The sequence below is a fragment of the Populus trichocarpa genome, chromosome 4 (assembly GCF_000002775.5).
Source record: "Populus trichocarpa isolate Nisqually-1 chromosome 4, P.trichocarpa_v4.1, whole genome shotgun sequence".
Lineage (NCBI taxonomy): Eukaryota > Viridiplantae > Streptophyta > Magnoliopsida > Malpighiales > Salicaceae > Populus > Populus trichocarpa.
In genome coordinates, this window is record NC_037288.2 from 23,623,735 (window position 1) to 23,639,515 (window position 15,781).

The window sequence follows — 15,781 nt, forward strand, 5'->3', positions numbered from 1 at the left end:
ATCAAATCATTAGATTAATCTGGATAAAATTATTTTTATTAAAAAAAAAAAATTTTATTAAAAAAAATTATATTAATTAAACTGAGTTTAGCTAGGTTAATCAAATTACTAAAATTTTAATTAGATCCATTGGGTTTTACAGGTCAGTCCCTTTTCTATTTCAATTTAAAACTTAACCCAAAACTTTTTTAATCTTTGATTAGAATATTAATATTTAAAAAATAATAATCGTTAAATAAGTATATGATTTTGAATTCATGATTTAAATTTCTTTTTCCTTCTAAAAAATACATGGCATTGAAAAAAAAGATCTGAATAGCGGCTAGCACAAGCCAATGGTCTCGTATATCATAATCGATCATTGATCAAATCCAAGCCACTTCCGTTCTAAAAATGTATGGATGTTTAGCGCCTCCCTTGCTTGCATCGTCGTAACTTGCCGAAGTGGATGCAGAATCCGCATTAGGGTTCAGACCAGCAAGATGCAAGATATTCTCAATCTCTTTCACCACTTCACCCATTGTTGGCCTGTCACTTTCGTTCTCTTCTACACATTTCAATGCAACGTCCACAAACTTATCTAGACCTTTCAATGTTGTGTCTAAACCAATGCTTGAGTCAAGAAGTTCGCCGAGGTTGTACAAATATTTTGCTCTATCCAATGCCGTCTTTACCTCTCTCACCACGTACTTCCCCTTTTCTATCGGCCTTCTTCCGGTTAATAGTTCCAGCATGACAACTCCAAAGCTGTAAACATCACTCTTCTCTGTCAGCTGCTGGGTCATGTAATATTCTGGATCCATATAACCCTGGGAAAAAAATGCAATAATTAATACAATCAGTTCTATCATCCAGTCCGGTCGTGCCAAAACTGCATTTCATTTTGTAAAATCAATCGTAGTTTATGTATTCTCGTAATATAACATATAACGAAGCGGCCTGTTTGCATGTAGACACAGAGCCAAGATGATGATTTTTTTCATTTTAATTCCATATACCATAAGAACAGTACGAAATAATGGTATGACGCAGATGGAGTGGAGGTATGGAGGCACTGACCATCGTCCCCTTCACTTGAGTTGTAACATGAGTCAGATGACCCGTTTCGCTGTCTCCCATAGGCTTGGAGAGACCAAAATCGGCAACTTTTGTATTTAAACGCTCATCTAATAGTATGTTGCTTAATTTTATGTCCCTGTGGATAATGGGAGGGTTGGCAAGTTCATGCAGATAGGCCAAACCTCTTGCTGCACCTAGGGCCACTTTTAGTCTCCTCACCCAATCAAGCCTGATTCCTGTCTTCCCTGCTTGGATTGGAAAGAACAAATAGGAGAGTGTGAGGGGTTAGTGTAGTTTTATCTACACTTATATTTTAGCTTCATTACGCACAAGAATTAAAGCAATAGAGTTTTGTTAGATGGCATACACTAAATTTTCATGAAAAAAAGATTGTATGGTAGCAAATTCCAAGTATCAAATCGAAGCATTGATAGCTCATAGGTGCCGATGAAAGTACCTGATAGGCTTTCCATGAGACTGCCATTTGGAACAAACTCATATACGAGCATTTGTTCACCTCTGTCGAAGCAAAAGCCTATAAGGCTTACAACATTTTTGTGGTGGACTCTGGATAAAAGTTCAATCTCAGTCTTGAATTCTAGCCCACCCTGCATCGATCCTTGTTGAGCTCGTTTGATGGCAATTAGTTCTCCAGTAGGAAGAACTCCTCTATAAACCTGTAAGGATGTTATCATATTTAAATTCCATGTTTTTCAGAAACCAAAAAAGAACAAAAAAACATCAATGCGAGGGATTCTTCTTGTAAATTTGAAAATATACTATGATTAAGCAAACATTTTCCATGCTAGTGTGAGAAATGAGCCCAGTAAAATTGAATACTAACAGGCCTCTTTTTCACAGGTTTTTGTCGGGTGGATTTAGGACAAAATTGGCATAGTTTACCATGTAAAGATTTTAGGAAACCAGACCAGACGTAGTGAAGTTGTAATATAAGAATCATGATTGACAAGAATCAAGTGTTGTGCACCAGTTCCGAAGAGCTTGAGATTAAGGGTTTTCTTGATTTAAATCTTTACGTGCATCAGGAACATGAATAGTTCAAATGCAAATATCCATGCGCAGATACATAAGATGTGGCTAGGCTTTCAGAGAGAATCAGACTTACGTTTCCATAACCCCCAGAACCAATGTCATTGGTCTCTGAGAAGTTATTGCTGTATTTCCTGAGCTCTTCAAAAGAGAAGTTTCTGGCTCCTTTTAATTGAGGAACACCTCCGATACTCTTGTTTGATTCCCACTGTGCTGAAAAAGAAACAAAACATATCCAAGATATTCCATAACTGTAAATACCAAGTAAATAATCAAAACCTTTTCATACCAAAAGGATTGTTTTGTTCAGTTGCCTTTTCTGCTCTCTTCTTTTGGCGATGAGCATAGAGCCCAGCGCCGAGCAATAGCAGCAGGAGGACAGAGCCACCCGCCACAGCTCCAATGATAACACCAGTGTTTGATGATTTGTTTGATCCTGTAACTTCTTCTGGATGAGTAGAAAGACGGAGGAGAGAGATGTTACAATAAGAAAGGAGAAACAGCAGGATAAGTTTTTCTTGTAGTTCTGTATCAGTTATGAGACTACCTGCGAAATTTAGATACGTATCACCATGAAACACGAAAGGTCCGAATTGCGATGGAGGCTTGAAAATCTGGTTGCTCAGCGCAAAACCAATTCTTGAAATTCCTGTCCAATTGAAACGATCTTGGCCAAATGGAAACACTTGCAGATTCATAACAAGGTATGTTGATGAATCTTTTCTTGGATGACTTAGATTTACTGAATCCACAGGAAGTTGATGAAACTTGAATGAGTCCATCAGAGACTGTTCTAAAACAGTGTAATAAGTGTCGTTTCCCAGGTTGAGAATGAAGGAGCTCTGAACTGTAGAAGTCCTGTGTATGGAAATGCACATTTACAGTTCGGACTGGAAATCTGATAAGCAAAGCACGAAGAAGCTACACAGTTATTTAGAGGCGTTGAATAGGAAGATTCGTTTTGGGAAACACTGCAGTAACTTTCTGTCACTCCTGTTTCCTGACAAACTGGGTTGTCTACAAGTCTGCAAAATTTTAACAGGTAAACAAGATAAAGCTAGAAACAAGCATATATCCTGGCAATTCGACTTTCTCAAGAGTACTGAAATGGTCTTGTCTAGCAGTGTAATGGATACAAACAAGGAATCTGGCTTACATTACGCCCACTTTTTCTACTCCGGGTCTTTCTGTGAAGGCAGAAATTTGATTTTCTCGCAAATCAATCAATGACAGTTGGTTTATAGAGCTTGTTCTAATATCCAATGTGCCATTGAACTTGTTATTTCTTGCATCCCTGTCACCAGAAGTCAAATCAGCTATCAACTAGCCATGTCATAACATGGAAATATCTATCTAAACCCATTTTGTATGAATCCAAGAAAGGAATAAGCTAATTTTCGTTGAACAGCTTGAAGCTGACTCTTACAGAGTCTGCAAATTGGAAAGGCTAAAGAAGTCAGAAGGAATCTGTCCTTGAAGTTGTGTTGTCTCCATCACCCTGCAATGAGAAGGTAATGATATCATACTAAGACTGGGGTCTTAATCTCTTTTTACGTTTTCAAAGTTCAAACAGCAACTAGGCACTCATGCACTTGATCATTGTGATATTTGCATGCATGCATGCACAAAGAAACAAGGAGATATAATATGGCAAGCCCTATAACTGAAGCTAGAGAAACTTGCCAAGATTTTCCAGCATTGTAAAGGCCAGCACACACATCAATATGAAGAGAATGGATGATGAGAAAGGTAAGAAGGCTGCATTATGTCAGCAAAAGCATGAGAAAAATCATGTCTTGTGCCTTCACGAACAAATGCATATATATGAAATACGAGGTTTCATGAAGTGGATGCTAATAGTATTGTTTACACAAACAAATCAAATAGCACATTTTATGAAAACTACAAAGAGATAATAAAGCTTGGGATGGGCAAAGCTAAATACAAATAGAGGAGTTATGAAAGAGTATAAAGCTGTGATAAGCTTAATGTACTGATTCATTCATCTACAAGTTAGATATTACTCAAGCAGATATAGATTACTCAAGCAGATATTACTTCCTCAGATTGGAGGTTAGACTTGTTAGGAAATTGCCATTATTGTGGCAAATGCCCCACCCACCACTAAGCAAGTGGAATATTTAGTGCCACCATTTGTGCCTTATTTTGTGGCTTTATTGTCCCCTCCATGTTGACATTTGTGTGCTGGAGGAGCTCACCATGAAATGCCTATAAAGGAGGCATATTTGTTGAGAGCAAAATGAGATGGTTGCAAGTGAGAGAGAACGTGAGTGTGTGTAAGAGAGTGAAGAGAAAGAGAGCTGCAATGGCAGCAGCCTTGCTGCCATTGCAGCAGCTGCAAGTGCAGCAAGAGAGTTGATGAGTTGAGTTGAGTGGATGTAATCCTCCTCCTCTACATGTATTTTTGTATCCTTTCTCTAATCTCTAATAATATAGACTCTCTCCCGTGGATGTAGGCGATTTGCCGAACCACGTTAAATATTGTGTCAGTGCGCATTACCCTCCGATGAGCAACTATCAGTACACCCCCGGTCCGCGTATGGGGGTGCCGGAATCCGCAACAATTGGTATCAGAGCTGATGGTTTAAAGGGGTGTTTGATTTTTGCTCAGAAATGAAAGTTGTCAAAATTGTGTTTTGACCATACCACTGTGTAGAGGAGGCCGAGACGAAGCCACTGGTGAAAACGGCGTCAAAATCGGACGTCGGACATGGCCGCACTCTCCATCACTCTCCGGCAAGGCGTCTGCCCACGCGCGCAGACGCGCCCACGCGTCTTCTTCGCCCGGATGAGTTGACCCGACCCGAATACCAGTTGACTCGACCCATGTGACTGACCCGGATATGAATGACATCAGCATGACGTAAAAGTGACGTCAGCGTGAATAGTAGACATGCCAGGGATGACATTAGCATGATGTAACTGTGACATCATCATGTACAGCAGCATGGCCCATAATGACATCAGCATGATGTAATGAAGATGTCAGTATGCACAGTCAGCATGACATGCCAGCGTCCAGTCAGCAGACACGTCAGCAAAGTGGGACCCACATGCCACGTCACCATCCTCGAGCCGAGCGGAGCCGAGCCGAGTTGAGCCGAGCCGTTTTGTAGCCGAGCCGCGAGCCGAGGGATAAGATTCTGTGCAGCAGAGTCTATGTGAAACCGGATCTGAGATTGAATCTGGGCCGTTCATCAGGCCAGAATTGTTTTGATCAAATCGTAGCCGTCTGAAATGCGATTTGGACGATTTCAGACTTGTTTCCAGCTAATTTGATCATTCCGGATGCAATGGTACGGTCCGATCATTGAGATTTGAGACCAAAAATGGCGGTGGTGAATTAACAAAAGAGATTGCCCGATCAGGAGGCATCTGAAGGTCATCATGGTGGTCGACGGAGATGAAGAAGAAGAAGGTGCACATGTTTACCCAATTACATGTGCTGAACTGCTAAGTGGGGAGAATTTTTCAGTTGCCTTGAAGGAAGGCAAAATTGGGACACTCTGGACACCCGATTATGTGGACAATTTGAGGTGTAGAGTGGAAACTGATGAAGACCAATCTTGACGAATCTAAGCACTGGTAGTCTCGCCAGATGTTGAGAAATGATGTATTAAACCAGTATATTCCAGATCACTTGTAAAGGAAAGCCGCAACAAAGCTAGCAAATGGTTGTATATACGGAAAGACAGTACGATGGATAGATATGGCCTAAGAAGTTCTGTCTAGGAGATTGAGTTTTAAGCGGGACCAGTGTGACCCCTCCAATCTTTCCTGGGAACTTGCTTAGTGGAAGGATTATCCATACGGTACTATTTTCGTATATATAGCAGTTTGTAATGAAACGGTTGAAGACTAGCAGGACGACGGCACAAGGGAACAGTTGGGTTCCGTATGATCAAGGATCTGATGAAGTGGTGATTTCTCCAAAGAAGTTAGATTCGGTGACTGTGATTTCTCGATGGGAGAATTGATGAAGACCCTGATAATGGAAGAGGAATGCAGCAAGGGGATAAAGATTGGCACCCTATTTTGACTTGGACAGGTGTTATGACAGGATGAGCTGCTGTCAAACATAAGCAAGGAATAGGGGAAAATCTGGAGAACAGAAATTGCACGAGAGCACACGGAGATTGTGCAGGAGTACACATAGGATCCAACGAGGTACTGTAATGAGACAACAGGTGCAAGGAGAAGAAGTGTTTCCAGATGAAGCTCAGAGCAGAGACTGTTAAAGTTTGTATAACAGGAAGTCTCTTATGCTCTTGATAAAGACAACAGGCGAAGACCTTTCCAATGCATGCAAGGATGGAAAGAGAGCTGTTGCAGAGGCACCTAATTGAGGGGGTGCAAATGCCTGTGATACAAGGCAACCGCCTATGATGAAAGGCGAAGACACCAAAGAGAATTGGTGTAGGTGGAGCTGTCAAGCAGAAAGGCACAGAAGCTCCAAACATAGAAATTGAGGTGGAGGATTGCGAGAAGTATACCGCAACTTTCTCTTTCTATGTAGTCAGTGGCAGTAATCTCTCCCATAGTGCACATGGTGGTAGAGAATTTTGGAGCCACTTTAAAGCATCTCAGCTGAAGGAGGATGCGACCGCCCCATGACAACGGGCGAAGATACCTTAGAGAATGTGTGAGGGCCATTAGAGGAGCCCCAATTCAGACCGCCGCATGACGACGAGCGGAGACACCTGAGGAAAAGGTGTGTGGGCCATGATATGAGCCCAGGTCAGAACGCCCCAAAGCCGATGTGATGGCTAGATACAAGTGGACAGGTGTATGGATAGCCAATGAAGTGGTTATGATGAGTATGGAGACAAATGCAGGATTGACTTTCATGGATATTGCCCCCATGCTAAAGATCAATGAGCTAGAAGACATTTGCCTTGGACAATAAGTGTGTGACTTGTGGAGCATTAAGACGCGGCTGCTATGAAGAAGCAGAAGGGCATGCGCAGGTTCCGAGAACGAGTTGACTCTTGTCAAGGTGGTGAGCTCGGTAATGGCATTGTAATACTCAGAGTATGAAGACAGATATGGATCAACCTTTAATGGGCTGCCCCCATGGTTAAAGGTAGAGAGCTACCTGGACTCTTACGACTAAGAGCGAGAGACTCACGGAGAAGTAAGGCGTGGTTCCTAGGGTGGAACAGAGGGCAGGCGCAACTCCTGGATGAGTAGACTCTTGGAAGAGTGGTGAGCTTGTGATCACATTGAAATACTCAATGACTGTCGCTGTTGCGATGTCGCGGTCGCACAAATTAATTACCCTAGCTTAAAACACACAAGATAGTATAGAGCAAGCAAGGGGTCGATCCCACGAGGAAGGTTTAGTTCAGATTTTTATGCTATACGTTATGTAATTGGGGGGGTTTGATTTGCAATGATCTTAAACTATGGTAGAAATTAAACTAACAAACAAAATCAATTAAAACTGAAATATATCAAGAAAACAAACCTTGGTTGCAAGCACACATCCACCTACAGAAATCAGAACCGATCCTTGAAACGAAACTTCAGCTTATATTCTGAATTTTTATCTTTTCTTAACATTGGTTAATTAACGGATCCGCCGTATAACTAACCCTAACCAACAAATAATCACAGTGTCCGCACTAATGATTTAATCCAATGGCAGCCTTAAGATCTAGATAAATTCATTAATCTTAACAACCAAGTTGTCAGCTTGTGTTGCTTTGATCGAATGTTCTCCCTAAGTTTAATAACGTAGTTCCGCTACAATTATCAAGCTTAGTTGCTTCACAAGTTTATATATCACAACTCCGGTTTTGATATCAAACTTAGCAATAGATTGTTCACAATAATAACTTAGAGTCCGCTCTTAGCAATTAAGATAAACAATCATATGAAATATGCATAGGAAAACAAACATACTCATTCATAATACAAACCAAAAATAAATAGAAGAATAAATCTCACAGTTCTTGAAATCTGAAGGTGTTTGCGTCCTTACAACCAAGAAAACGAGCTTAGCCTTGCATATCTATTGAAAAACTACTCCTAAAGATGAAAGAATACATGATTTCTGATTTGTAGAGGGGAGAGTTTGTGTTTCTTCTCTTATGGCTGCCACCCTTCTTTCTTTGATTCTACTGCACTCCCTCTCCCTCTCTCTTGGCTCCCTTAATATCATGAACTTAGCTGCCTATTTATACACAAATTGCAAGTAAGAAAAATCAAAGTTCAAGTGTGAACATCAAGAGATGGTGGTAGTGTGAAGGCGGCTGGCGGCTGGCGGCTGGTGGCTGGTGGCTGGCAGCTGGTTGGTGGTTTGAGGTTGGTGGCTTGAGGTTGGTGGCTGCCTTCCTTGACCTTCTGGATTGATGTTCTTGAGGAGCTAAATTGCTGAAATTAAAACTTGGATGTCGGTTTTGATGCTTCGGGATGTAATTTGGATTTGTTTCTTCACGAAACCTGATTGCTGGCAGAATTTAGCTGTCATCTTTGAAAAATCATATCACCCTCATATGACATCGTTTTTGGCTGAAATTTGGAGCGTTTATACAACTTTGAGTCAGGAATCCAAAACAATTGAGTTTGCATCAATTGGATATCAACATCTTCAGATATTGAATTTTGAATGGACAAAGGTCAACACTGGCAGAATGCGAGTTTTGACTTTGAAGGATGTGATTTCCATACTCTTTGTCATTTTATTTTTCTTCACTTAGATTTCCAGAAAGGTATGGATGTTATCTTTCTAATGCCACTGGAATCACTTCGTTTCGATTTTTAGAACTCACGCTCTGCACAAAACATCGACTGAACATCAAATCTGCCAATTATCTCCAATTTACTCCTTTTTGCATCTTTCATCTAAAGGTGCCTTCAAAACATAAAACAAAGAATATCAAGGCATTTTATACATAAAACAATAGGCAAAACACTAGTTAAATGTGAGTGAAACTATCGAATAATATGGTTACATCAGTCGCACTTGGAAATATTTGTTTGAGGGGGTGTTGGAAGCCTTGGTGTAAGGCTTGAAAAATCATTCTGGACCGAGCATGGTTGATACGCTCGAAGGGGAATGTTGTGTTGAAGACGCTCTCAAAATGGAAACTTGGAAGAACTGCAGATTGCAAGCTTGTGCTGAAGAAGCAAAAAGGACAATTGCCCACATAAATGGCAAAGGGGGTGATTGTTAGGAAATTGCCATTATTGTGGCAAATGCCCCACCCACCACTAAGCAAGTGGAATATTTAGTGCCACCATTTGTGCCTTATTTTGTGGCTTTATTGTCCCCTCCATGTTGACATTTGTGTGCTGGAGGAGCTCACCATGAAATGCCTATAAAGGAGGCATATTTGTTGAGAGCAAAATGAGATGGTTGCAAGTGAGAGAGAACGTGAGTGTGTGTAAGAGAGTGAAGAGAAAGAGAGCTGCAATGGCAGCAGCCTTGCTGCCATTGCAGCAGCTGCAAGTGCAGCAAGAGAGTTGATGAGTTGAGTTGAGTGGATGTAATCCTCCTCCTCTACATGTATTTTTGTATCCTTTCTCTAATCTCTAATAATATAGACTCTCTCCCGTGGATGTAGGCGATTTGCCGAACCACGTTAAATATTGTGTCAGTGCGCATTACCCTCCGATGAGCAACTATCAGTACACCCCCGGTCCGCGTATGGGGGTGCCGGAATCCGCAACAAGACTCCCAAGTTTTTATGAGTTCAACTGGAATTTGTACCAAAATATAAATAAAAATTCAGTAAGAAGATAGTACAGAAAGCCACATGTTACAGAACGGCAGAACGAATATACAGCCCGAATTAACATTATGCTGCTTAAAGGTGCATGTGGAGATAGGTGATTAGAAAATAAGAAGTGATAATTTATAGAGAAACTTTCTTGAGTTTAAGAGAAAAGAAAACAAATGATTGATATGCCGATAGCATTCAACACGCAGATGGCTGTAATCTGTCAAGTTAATATAAAAGCTCATTCAAAGCAAGATGATGGAAAGAGTTTGTGCTTTGAATGAGCTTAGGAATGTATATGTCATAGTTTAGGGAGAGCAGATTTAGACTAGGAAAGGAGGCAGAGAACCATACAGTGTTGTCAAAGACTGCAAGGTTGAAAACCATGGAGGAAAATCTGTAGCGCCGAAAGTATTATTGCTCATGTCCCTGCAAACAACATTTTCCTCAAAATACACACAGAAAAAAGTAGAGCTAGAATTCATCTCAACAATTGATTATATGTACGTCTAAACCATGTAAAATCTTACAAGTAGGTGAGATGATCCATGCCAGTAAGGTTGGGAAGTGGCCCAGTTAAGCCATTGTTGGATAAAAACCTGAAAATTGGTCACCAAGCAACACACTTAACATAGAAAAAACTCCCAGAAGAGATAGTAATGACTTCAACAAAACCAGTTGTAATGGAAGGTCTCTCCCCTCCATACTTACATCTCACTGACACTGGTAAGATTATTGATGTTTGTTGGAACAGGTCCAGTGAGCGAATTATTATCAAGACGCCTGTAACCAACATTGCATGTTCAATTACAACATTAAGCATCAAGAATCTCAGTACAAAATGACTTGAGTCTCCAATATCGATACTTACACAACCTCCAAAGACTTCACAAGGCCAAGGGTGGAAGGAATGCTGCCTGTCAGATTGTTGCTCTCAAGAAGTCTGCCGAAAGAAAGACAAAGAAACCAAAAGAATCAATCAAAGAAATGCTTAAACGGGCAGATATCTGTGATTATGAATTATGCAATTCCAAAAGATTCAAACAAAAGTGAAGCAATCTTAAAAATTCGAGAAACGAATAATGATCTCATATCCAATCTATAAAGTAGTTATTTAGCATCATCCAGCATTTGAACTGAATGGAACTTACACATGTATGAGATTCATCCCTGAGCTAAAAAGTTTAGGCGGGATTTGGCCTGAGAGCTGATTAAATCCAAGATGACTGTAAATAGGTTTAAGAGGAACATTAACACATAGAAAACAGAATCGTTAATTTATAGGTAGAAAGAAGCAATGAGATGGATAGAACAAGGAGAATTGACATACAAGTGTTTTGTATGAACTAGTAGGTCAAGGCCAGGAGTAGTGCCTGTAGAAACTGGGATGGTCCCAGTAAGCATGTTATCAGCAAGATCCAGCCAAAAAAGTTTATCTAGATTGCCAAGTGACGGGGGAATTGATCCACTGAAGCGATTCGAATTGAGAGATCTGCAGGTAATACCAGTGAAGAGCTTTAGAAATGATGCCACGGGCATAAACTGAACTTCAAATGATGAAAGAATATTACAATAGGCATAGACTGGAAAATGGTTGTTTATGAATCATGAACAGTAGTTGATTCACTGATGTTGCGGTAAAGCATGGAAAGTATTACAAGTTGAAAAATACTTACAGATCGGTTAGCTGTGACAAAGATCCTATTGCATCGGGGATAGGACCAGAGAAACGACAGCGAACCAGTATTCTAGAATGGAAGGGAAAATCAGGACTGAAACCAGGAAAGAAATTGAGCATCAGATAACATTATAGCGCAATAGAGTATCCCCTTACAAGTTTGTTAGCTTCTTCAAATCCCCAATTGCTAGAGGAAGAGAGCCAGTCAATTCTGTGTTGTAGGATAAATCCCTGTATAAAGATGCAATGATTAGAAATGTATCATAGCAATCCTTTCCAAGGAAATCAATCCCTTTTTTCTGTCATTTAATCGCTATATCTGAAATCAATCCCTTGGCAACAGCTATTCTAAGCGATGCGCTTCTCGAATACAAAAAGAAGCTCTATACGCGAGGGAGGCATGAGCCTAATCAGTACTTAACGCATAGCATCAACCTTTAGAACAATAATCCAAGAACATTAGTTGTAAATTGGATGCTTCGATCCTTTTCATAGCATAAAGAAAAAAAGGTAATAGTGCACAGAGTGAAGACATACAGAATCTGCAATTCTGACAAGAGTGAGATGTCTCCAGACAGTGTTCCTTTCAATCCCATGCTTGCCAATGTTCTGCAGATGAGAATAGTCAGGTTAATCTAAAAAAGTAGAGGAAGGAATGATCTGCAAGCCTCTATAAGCTGTACAAGATGAAATAAAGCCAATGACTTACATGGAAGTCACACGCGAATTGGTGCACACAATGCCATCCCACCTGCTACCACAAGGGTCAGCCCCCACCCATGTTGGTGGTACGTTATCCCAGACATCCTTGAGAGCTTTCAGTGCATTAACTGCATCAGGAATCAAAAGAATATACATATATTGAGGGTCTATATATAGAAAGCTAATAACAAATTTACAATAACTAGTCTTATTCCCCAGATTGAACGAGCCTAATGGACAATTCTGGGGCCTAGCTAGCATCACCAGTTCCAACAATCATCATATAAGAACAGGAAAAGGCATCCAATGAAGGCTGGATACACTTCTGAGTTTGACAAAGTATCTCCCAGCTCCAGCTTCTACTTTACAACCAGAATTACAGAATCAAAACCAAGTAAATCATAAGCCAGAAATGATTCCCTGACTCTTGGAATTGCAAAAGCAAGTGGAATCTGGAGTCCTAAATCTACAGTTCATCTTAGTATATGTTAGACAAGAGGTCATTAGACAGTTGATACTAATTTGGATCAAAAGAGTGCTAAAACAACATGCATGTTCCAAGTAATTTACCAAAAACAAGAAAAAACTAACTGTAAAGAACTTACAATCATCATTGTTAGTCACTGCTGGTGTGGTGGTACAAACTTGAATTAGAGCAACAACCAAGAACACAAGAATTCTTGAACCCATTTCTCAAGTAACCCTACAGGAAGCTCTTTGTTTTCAGTTGGTAAAGTCGAAAAACTGAAATCCCATTTAGTATCAGCAGTTAAATCTCACACATGAAGGTCTTCAATTCAAACTGTTGAAAACTTGGTCTTCTATTTTTCCAAATTATACCACGTCAAAACTCACAAAAAAAAAAAAAATTGTCTCAAGTTGAATCATCTCCACACGCTCTATTATACCATGTCAAGAGGATTTGTCTTCAAGTTGAGTTGCACAATTTTTTCGATTTCTCATATCATGATCACGAGTTTAAAGAAAAAAATACACAATACAATAGAATTCTCACCAAACACCTTCATTGAATTAATAATGAAAGGGGACCATCCAGCAACCAGCAAAAACGTGAGAACTTGGGGACACATTTCTCAACAAAATTTCAAAGCCCTTTGTTATGAATGTTGCATAACTCCAAAACCCTTTAATAGCTCTTAAAATGATAAAACATAGTGGGAACATCTTTACATGTCCCCATCGTTTACTTATCTCAAGATTTATATCGTGGAAGGACATGAATGGGACAATTGTGTTCGTATGAATCACATACTAAATACAAAGACAATTGACCCCATCTTTAGTCATTTTCAAGTTTACAGTCAATAGAAGAACCCACCAAATGGTTTCTTGCATATAGTACTGTAGAGTGGTACTTGCAGAGTGAATAGTATTTCCCACCAAATGGTCATGATTGTCTGCTAAAGTCATTTTTGAAGCGATCAATACAAAAAGTTATCATCAATTGTTAATGAGATGTGTAGATGATTTTACTAACTCTAATAACTAGACAAGTAGAAAGAAATGCTCTTTGATTTAGTTTTGTTATTGTTTTATATTTCCAGTTTAATTTGGATTTAATGTTTTTTTTTTTATCGTATTTGATTTAAGATTTTGATTATTTTTTTATACGATTTAGCAAGGTGATAGCGCAGGAGCTCTGATTCTCATACGGGTATTAATTAAAGTTCACTAATCTCAAATAATTTTCTTCTTAATTAAGAAAAGAGAAACCGTAAAAGAAGGGAAAGAAATAGTTGTTTGCTAGTCATTTAAATTGACAGAAATAAATTTTGGTCAGTCAAGAGAATAGAGCCAAAGAAAATTCAACAAAATATTCGAACTCACTCGTGGAAAGAATGCTTGCTTCGGTCCCGCGCTGATTTGCTTGACCAATCATCAGATTTGCTTATTACTTGACTTGCTGCTGCCATTGTTATATATTAACAAGCAAATGATTCATGAAGATATCAGAATTTCTTCCAAACGAATCATTCCTTCTAATTGCAAACACATGGATGGGTCCCCTCCTCTCCATGAATGCTTACAACAAATCATTCTCTTCGGCTTGACATTGTCTGACCTAATCTTGATCCCTGGGGAAGACTGTTGGTGGAAGAAACCACTAGTGGTGGCTTTGAAACACTCAGAGGGGATAAAACACACTGTTTTATTTCAACAACAACAAACTTACAATAACTAAACAAAAGCTCAATACACGCCCTCTCTTTCTTTCTAGTGTTTCTCTCTAATCTCACCACACATAATAACATAAACTTAGCTGCCTATTTATACACAAATTGAAAGTAAGAAAAAATCAAATTTTAAGTGTGAAGGCGGCTGGCGGCATACAGCTGGTGGCTGGCGGCTGCAAGTGGTGGTTAGGGGTGACAGCTGGTGGCTGCAAGTGGTGGTTGCCTTCCTTGACCTTCTAGATTGATTTTACTTCAACAAATTCCCCCTTTAAACTCAATTGAGGGATGTCATGCCAAGCATGAACTTCAATCTGATAAATATTTCTCCCTTCAATGGCTTTGTAAAGATATCTGCAATTTGATCATTTGTCTTGCATGATATCAGTTCAACTTCTTTGTTCTTCACATGTTCTTGGATAAAGTGATGACGTGTATCAATGTGTTTATTTCTTTCATGATACACCGAGTTCTTTGCTAATGCAATCGCTGATCGATTATCAATATAAATCTCTGTAGGATTTTCTTGAGGAAATCCCAAATGCTTCAGCATATTTCTTAACCATATTAAATGGCATACAACTGAGTTGGCAGCAACATACTCAGCTTCACAGCTTGATAACGTTACTATCGATTGCTTCTTGGATGACCATGTGAAAGATGTATTTCCCATGAAAAAGACAAATCTCGTTGTGCTTTTCCTTTCATCCAAATCTCTACCCCAATCACTATCCGAGTAGCCAATAAGATTGAAGTTTGTACTTGAGGTATAAAACATACCTTCATTTATTGTTAATTTGATGTAGCGAAGAATTCTCTTAGCTGCATTCAAGTGAGACTGGTCTGGTGTCTCCATGTATTTGCTGATAAGACCAACTCCGTAGGGTATATCCGGTCTGGTACATGTCAACTACCTTAAGCTTCCTACTAAGCTTTTAAAGTAAGTTGGATCAACATTTCCAACTTTACTCTTCCTCAATTCTACTCCATTCTCAACTGGAGTTGATACCGGATTGCAGCTTTCCATCTTGAACCTTTCAAGAATGTCTTTGGCATAACTGCTTTGGGATACAAAAATCCCTTCTTCTTTCTGCACCACTTCTAAGCCAAGAAAATGTGCCATCAGACCAATGTCTGTCATCTCAAACTCCTGTACCATGCTTTTCTTGAAGGCTTCAAACATGGTAGGGTTGTTTCTGGTGAATAGCAAATCATCAACATATAGGCACGCAAATAATATGTTGCCATCTGCTTCTTTCTTCACATATATTGCGTGTTCATATGGACATTTTCAAATCCATTTTCTTGAAAATACCTGTCAATTCTGGTATTCCAAGCACGTGGAGCTTGCTTCA

General features: G+C 39.6%; 1 pseudogene; it reads right to left on the minus strand.

Moving 5' to 3' along the window:
• Window positions 1–350: 350 nt before the first annotated feature.
• Window positions 351–13,170, minus strand: LOC112327360 (leucine-rich repeat receptor protein kinase HPCA1-like; annotated as a pseudogene).
• Between the last annotated feature and the right edge of the window lie 2,611 nt (window positions 13,171–15,781).